Below are 8765 nucleotides of genomic sequence, written 5' to 3'. Positions count from 1 at the left end.
CTCAACCTAGAACTTGCTTAATTACTAAATCTTCTAAAGGTTGGTTGTGGCATAGAAGGTTATGTCATGTGGGCATGCAAAATCTTGATAAGCTTATTAAAGGTGATCATATCCTTGGAGTGAAAGATGTTATATTTGACAAGGATAGATTGTGCAGTGCTTGTCAAGCAGGAAAACAAGTTGGAGGAAGTCACCCCGTGAAGAACATCATGACCAGAGAAGACCGCTCGAGCTACTTCATATGAATCTCTTTGGTCCCAATGAATATAAAAGTCTCGTTGGAAACTCATTTGGTCTAGTCATAGTCGATGATTTTTCAAGATTTACGTGGGTGTTCTTTCTTGATGATACATCACAGGTCCAAAATATCTTCAAGAACTTCGCTAGAAAGGCCCAAAATCAATTTGAAGTGAAGATCAAGAAGGTTCACAGCGACAACGGAATGGAGTTCAAGAACGCAAATGTGGATGCCTTTCTTGACGAAGAAGGGATTTCACACGAGTTCTCGGCTACGTACACACCTCAACAAAATAGAGTTGTTGAGAGAAAGAACCGACTCTTACTGAGATGGCGAGAGAGATGCTTGATGAGTACAAGACGCCAAAACACTTCTGGGCGGATGCGGTTGAGACAACTTGTCATGCAACAAATCGCTTGTATCTTCACAAGCTACTCGGCAAGACGGCATACGAGCTTCTCACCGATAACAAACCCCAAGTTGGATACTTTCGAGTATTCGGCTCAAAGTGCTATATTCTTGATAAGCATCATTGTTCTAAATTTTCTCCTAAATCTCATGAGGGTTTCCTACTTGGTTATGGTTCAAACTCTCACACTTACCGTGTCTACAACAATTTCACCTGAAAGGTTGAAGAGATGGTAGATGTGAAGTTTGATGAATCTAACGGCTCGCAAGTAGAGCAATTGCCAATTGATGTAGGAGAAAAAGACCCTTCGGAAGAAATCCAAGACTTGTCTATTGGCAAGATTCGTCCAATGAAGGTGAAGGAGAGTACCTCGTCTGTCCAAGTGGAAGCCTCTTCCTCATGACAAGGTGAACCAAGAGTGGACACGGAGGCATCCATGAGTGGGACATGCCAAGATGAAGAAAATGAGGAAGTACACCAAGATGAACCTCATCAACCTCCTTCTCCACCTCGACAAGAGAAAGACAACATCAAGAACAAAGAAGGCCAAGAGGAAGAACAAGATGGTGAAGAAGATGTTCCACCCCAACCCAAACAAAAGCTCTCACAAGTCTGAGCAAGAGTCACAAGAGACCATCCCGTCAAGCAAATCTTCAATGATATCCAAACCGGGAGAATCACTCGCTCTAAAACTTGTTTAGCAACTTTTTGTGAACATTATTCATTCATCTCTAGCATTGAACCTATGAAGGTTGAAGAAGCATTGGAAGATCCAGATTGGATAAATGCCATGCATGAAGAGCTACACAACTTTGAGAGGAACCAAGTGTGGACATTGGTTGAGAAGCCCGACAAAAACCACAACATCATCGGTACCAAATGGGTGTTTCTCAACAAGCAAGATGAAGATGGACAAGTCGTTCGCAACAAAGTACGTCTTGTTGCCCAAGGCTACAATGAAGTCGAAGGTATGGACTGTGGTGAGACATATGCCCCCGTTGCTAGACTTGCCATCCGCATCTTACTTGCCTATGCTAATTGATAACCCACAAGTATAGGGGGTCGCAATAGTTTTCGGGGGTAGAGTATTCAACCCAAATTTATAGATTCGACACAAGGGGAGCCAAAGAATGTTTGAAGGTATTAGCAGCTGAGTTGTCAATTCAACCACACCTGGAGATTAATTATCTGCAGCAAAGTGATCAGTAGCAAAGTAGTTTGATAGTTTTGATAGTAGTGACAACAACAATAATAACAAAAACAGTGATAGCAGTAATTTTGTAGCAAGTGTAACAGTGATGATAGCAGTAGTAACTTAGCAAAAACAATATGGAAAAGTTCGTAGGCATTGGATCAGTGACTGATAACCCACAAGTATAGGGGATCGCAACAGTTTTCGATAAGTAAGAGCGTCGAACCCAACGGGTAGCTAAAGGTAGAACAAATATTCCCTCAAGTTCTATCGACCACCGATACAACTCTACGCACACTTGACGTTCGCTTTACCTAGAACAAGTATGAAACTAGAAGTACTTTGTAGGTGTTGCTGGATAGGTTTGCAAGATAATAAAGGTTACGTAAATGAAAACTAGGGGCTGTTTAGATAAAGAAACAATAAAGTAAATATAGCGAGTGTGGAAAAGTGGTGGTAGGAGTTACGGAATTGCCCCTAAGCAATTGACTACTTTACTAGACCGATAGCAAGTATTATGTGGGAGAGGCCACTGCTAGCATGTCATCCCTGACTTGGAATTCTATCCACTTATGATTGGAACTATTAGCAAGCATCCGCAACTACTAATGTTCATTAAGGTAAAACCCAACCATAGCATTAAGATATATTGGTCCCCCTTCAATCCCGTATGCATCAATTTCTATGCTAGGTTGAAGCTTCTGTCACTCTTGCCCTCCAATACATAGTCCTATCAACATACAAACTAACCCCTAGGGTGTGATCCACGCGCGCAATCATATGATGGGCACCAAAGGACAACAACATAACCACAAGCAAATTAAATCAATCATAGCAATTCATTAACCACCGATAGGACAACGAAAATCTACTCAGACATCATAGGATGGCAACACATCATTGGATAATAATATGAAGCATAAAGCACCATGTTCAAGTAGAGGGTACATCAGGTTGCGGGAGAGTGGACCACTGTAGATAAAGGGGGAAAGGTGATGGAGATGTTGGTGAAGATGGCGGAGGTGTTGGTGTAGATTGCGGTGATGATGATGGCCCTCGGTGGCGTTCCGGTGCCACCGGAAGCGAGGGGGAGAGAGCCCCCCTCCTTCTTCTTCTTCTTCCTTGACCTCATCCCTAGATGGGAGAAGGGTTTCCCCTCTGGTCCATGGCCTCCATGGCACGGGAGGGGTGGATCTGTCTCTTTGTTTCTCTCTGGTTTTGCGTTCTCAGATTCTTCCCTTTCACCGTTTCTTATATTCCCGGAGATCCGTAACTCCGATTGGGCTGAAATTTTAACACGATCTCTATCCGGACATTAGCTTTCTTGCGGCGAAAGAAGGGCATCAACCGCCTTATGGGGTGGCCACGAGGGTCAGGGGCGCGCCCCCCTACCTCGTGGGCCCCTCGAGCATCGTCTCGCGTGGATTCTTCTTCCCAAAAATCATATATATTCCAAAAAAATCTCCGCCAGTTTTTATTCCGTTTGGACTCCATTTGATATGGATATTCTGCGAAACAAAAAACATGCAACAAACAGGAACTGGCACTGGGCACTGAATCAATATGTTAGTCCGAAAAATAGTATAAAAAGTTGCCAAAAGTATATGAAAGTTGAATAATATTGGCATGGAACAATCAAAAATTATAGATACGACGGAGACGTATCAGCATCCCCAAGCTTAATTCCTGCTCGTCCTCGAGTAGGTAAATGATAAGAAAGAATAGTTTTTGATGTGGAATGCTACCTAGCATAATCTTGATCATATGTCTAATCATGGCATGAATATTAAGATACGAGTGATTCAAAGCAATAGTCTATCATTTGACATAAAAACAATAATACTTCAAGCCTACTGATAAAGCAATCATGTCTTTTCAAAATAACATGGCCAAAGAAAGTTATCCCTACAAAATCATATAGTCTGGCTATGCTCCATCTTCACCACACAAAATATTCACATCATGCACAACCCCGATGACAAGCCAAGCAATTGTTTCATACTTTTGACATTCTCAAACCTTTTCAACTTTCACACAATACATGAGCGTGAGCCATGGACATAGCACTATAGGTGGAATAGAATATGATGGTAGGGGTTATGTGGAGAAGACAAAAAACGAGAAGATAGTCTCACATCAACTAGGCATATCAACGGGCTATGGAGATGCCCATCAATAGATATCGATGTGAGTGAGTAGGGATTGCCATGCAACGGATGCACTGGAGCTATAAATGTATGAAAGCTCAACAAAAAAAAACTAAGTGGGTGTGCATCCAACTTGCTTGCTCACGAAGACCTAGGGCACTTGAGGAGGCCCATTGTTGGAATATACAAGCCAAGTTCTATAATGAAAATTCCCACTAGTATATGAAAGTGATAACTCAAGAGACTCTCTATATGAAGATCATGGTGCTACTTTGAAGCACAAGTGTGGTAAAAGGATAGTAACATTGCCCCTTCTCTCTTTTTCTCTCATTTTTTTGTTTTCTTTTTTTCTCTTTTTTGGGCCTTCTCTTTTTTTTGGCCTTTCTCTTTTTTTATTTTTTTATTTTTTTCGTCCGGAGTCTCATCCCGACTTGTGGGGGAATCATAGTCTCCATCATCCTTTCCTCACTGGGGCAATGCTCTAATAATGATGATCATCACACTTTTATTTACTTACAACTCAATATTACAACTCGATATCTAGAACAAAGATATGACTCTATATGAATGCCTCCGGCGGTGTACCGGGATGTGCAATGATCTAGCATAGCAATGACATCAAAAAACGGACAAGCCATGAAAACATCATGCTAGCTATCTTACGATCATGCAAAGCAATATGGCAATGAATGCTCAAGTCATGTATATGATGATGATGGAAGTTGCATGGCAATATATCTCGGAATGGCTATGGAAATGCCATGATAGGTAGGTATGGTGGATGTTTTGAGGAAGGTATATGGTGGGTTTATGGTACCGGCGAAAGTTGCACGGTACTAGAGAGGCTAGCAATGATGGAAGGGTGAGAGTGCGTATAATCCATGGACTCAACATTAGTCATAAAGAACTCACATACTTATTGCAAAAATCTATTATTCATCGAAACAAAGTACTACGCGCATGCTCCTAGGGGGATAGATTGGTAGGAAAAGACCATCGCTCGTCCCCGACCGCTACTCATAAGGAAGACAATCAATAAATAAATCATGCTCTGACTTCATCACATAACGGTTCACCATACGTGCATGCTACGGGAATCACAAACCTCAACACAAGTATTTCTACAATCCACAACTACCCACTAGCATGACTCTAATATCACCGCCTTTATATCGCAAAACTATTGCAAGGAATCAAACATATCATATTCAGTGATCTACAAGTTTATGTAGGATTTTATGACTAACCATGTGAATGACCAGTTCCTGTCATCTCTCTAAATAGATATAAGTGAAGCAAGAGAGTTTAATTCTTTCTACAAAAGATATGCCCACGCTCTAACAAGTATAAGTGAAGCAAAAGAGCATTCTACAAATGGCGGTTGTCTATGTAAAGAGAAACATGCAATCCAAACTTCAAATGATATAAGTGAAGCACATGAAGCATTCTATAAAGACATACTCAAAAGATAGAAGTGAAGTGCAAAGAGCATTCTATAAATCAACCAAGGACTATCTCATACCAGCATGGTGCATAAAAGAAAAATGAAAACTAAATGCAAAAGACGCTCCATGATTGCACATATCGCATGAACAAAACGAATCCGAAAACATACCGATACTTGTTGAAGAAAGAGGGGATGCCTCCCCAGCATCCCCAAGCTTAGACGCTTGAGTCTCCTTGAATATTTACTTGGGGTGCCTCGGGCATCCCCAAGCTTGAGCTCTTGCCTCTCTTCCTTCTTCTCACATCGAGACCTTCTCGATCATCGAACACTTCATCCACACAAAACTTCAACAGAAAACTCGGTAAGATCCGTTAGTATAATAAAGCAAATCACTACTCTAAGTACTGTTGCAAACCAATTCATATTTTATTTTTGCATTGTTTTTACTGTAATATAACTTTTTAATGGCTTAATCCACTAATATAAATTGATAGTTTCATCAAAACAAGCAAACTATGCATCAAAAACAGAATCTGTCTAAAACAGAACAGTCTGTAATAATCTGAACATTCACCATACTTATAATACTTGAAAATTTCTACCAAAATTAGGAAAAATAAAAAATTTGTATACGAAGACATTTCAAAAAGAATCAGAACCATTTGACGTTCCAGCAAAAAATGTAAAATCACGCACTACAGCCAAAGTTTCTGTCCTGCACCGTACAAACCATCAAGGAAATGTAAACATCCTAAAGGCAAACCTTGGCACATTATTTTTATAATACAATGGAATTGTACAAGGGGATAATTATTTTTTTGAAAGGTTTCTGTAATTAAGATTCACAAAGTTCCCATGGGCATGAACAAAGTTCATGGACGTCCCCCACTTTCACAATGCTCATCTCTCTCACTTTCACTTTTCTTTTAGAAAAAGTTTTGGGTTCCCCTCTTTATTTTTGTTGTTTTAAAACTATATGAAAGCACTCAACAGAAATAAATGACTCTCTAAAACTTCCGGGTTGTCTCCCTGGCAGCGCTTTCTTTAAAGCCATTAAGCTAGGCATATAGTGCTCAAGTAATGAATCCACCCGGATCCCAAGGTATATCAAAGCCAATTTTAATTAACAATGATTTGTAATTTAGTGGTGAGCACAAGTTAACATATATCATGTAATGACGAAGTCTAACTCTCTTCCTATGCATCGGCATGTCATAAAAGAACAATTCATGCATACAAAGTAAAGGCCAATGCATAGTATAAACAGTTTCTTGCAATTTTATCATATTGGAAACATAGAGAGGTGGAGATATAGTTCCTCTCTCATAATAATTGCAAGTAGGAGCAGCAAGCACATGCATATTATATCTATCAAAATCATCATGTGTAATGGTAAAAGGCAACCCATCAATATAATCCTTAATAAGTGCAAACTTCTCCGATATAGTATAATCGGGAGAATTCAAAAAGATAATAGGACTATCATGCGTGGGTGAAATAGCAACAATTTCATGTTTAACATAAGGAACTATAGCAAGTTCATCTCCATAAGCATAATTCATATTGGCATCTTGGCCATAAGCATAGCAAGCATCATCAAAAAGGGATATTTCAAAAGAATCATAGGGATCATAACAGTCATCATAGCAATCATCCTTCGGTAAGCACGAAGGGGAATTAAACAATGTATGAGTTGAAGAGTTACTCTCATTAGAAGGTGGGCACGGGTGATCAATCCGCTCTTCCTCCTTTTGTTCTTCGCTCTCCTCCTCATCTTTTTCATCCAATGAGCTCACAGTGTCATCAACTTCTTATTCCATAGACTCCTGCAAAATATTAGTCTCTTCTTGGACAGCGGAGTATTCCTCAATATATTGTTTAACATAGGTATTAGAAGCATAATTATCATAGCAATATTTAAGTATAGCAAAATTTTCAGATTGGCAAAGAGTAGCATCATACTTTTCAATCAAAGAAGCAATTTCATAAGCACCCTTAAAAGCAACAAATTCTTCAATTTGTTGAACATCATAGTAACTATAAACACCCTTAGCATACGAAGATACGATTCCATTATCAATAAACTCACATTGGTAGGGAAGGTGTTTCTTAGGGTTTTTAGAACAACAAGTAAAATCATATATATATAACATAAATTTCAAGCATAGCATTTCAAACGATGAATTTGATCCAATAAACATTTCCCTCTTTCAGATATACGGTGTCGCACATAACAAGCATGCTCATCTAAAGATTTGCCCTCAACTAAGCTAGTTGGGGTTTCAGCTCGAGCACAAAGGGATCGAAGATGATCCAAGTAATAAGCTTCAGCAGTGTGATAGATTTTGAGTGGTTCTTCAACCATTTGTTCAGTAGGTACAACTAATTTTTTTGGTATTTTGTGTTTCCTACCCATAACTAAAGATATAAAACAACTAAGAACAATAAATAAAAATTAATTAGTGATAAATCAAACAAGCACACACGAGAATATTCACCCCACGCTATTGCTCCCCGGCAACGGCGCCAGAAAAAGGTCTTGGTAACCCACAAGTATAGGGGATTGCAACAATTTTCGATAAGTAAGAGTGTCGAACCCAACAAGGAGCTAAAGGTAGAACAAATATTCCCTCAAGTTCTATCGACCACCGATACAACTCTACGCACGCTTGACGTTCGCTTTACCTAGAACAAGTATGAAACTAGAAGTACTTTGTAGGTGTTGTTGGATAGGTTTGCAAGATAATAAATATTACATAAATAAAAACTAGGGGCTGTTTAGATAAAGAAACAATGAAGTAAATATAGCGAGTGTGGAAAAGTGGTGGTAGGAGTTGCGGAATTGCCCCTAAGCAATTGACTACTTTACTAGATCGATAGCAAGTATTATGTGGGAGAGGCCACTGCTAGCATGTCATCCCTGACTTGGAATTCTATGCACTTATGATTGGAACTATTAGCAAGCATCCGCAACTACTAATGTTCATTAAGGTAAAACCCAATCATAGCATTAAGATATATTGGTCCCCCTTCAATCCCGTATGCATCAATTTCTATGCTAGGTTGAAGCTTCTGTCACTCTTGCCCTCCAATACATAGTCCTATCAACATACAAACTAACCCTAGGGTGTGATCCACGCGCGCAATCATATGATGGGCACCAAAGGACAGCAACATAACCACAATCAAATTTAATCAATCATAGCAATTCATCAACCACCGATAGGACAACGAAAATCTACTCAGACATCATAGGATGGCAACACATCATTGGATAATAATATGAAGCATAAAGCACCATGTTCAAGTAGAGGGTACAGCGGGTTGCGGGA

The sequence above is a fragment of the Triticum aestivum genome, chromosome 4A (genome assembly GCF_018294505.1).
Source record: "Triticum aestivum cultivar Chinese Spring chromosome 4A, IWGSC CS RefSeq v2.1, whole genome shotgun sequence".
NCBI classification, from domain to species: Eukaryota; Viridiplantae; Streptophyta; class Magnoliopsida; order Poales; family Poaceae; genus Triticum; species Triticum aestivum.
The sequence above is the reverse complement of the archived record's forward strand: the minus strand, read 5'-3'. Positions refer to the sequence as shown.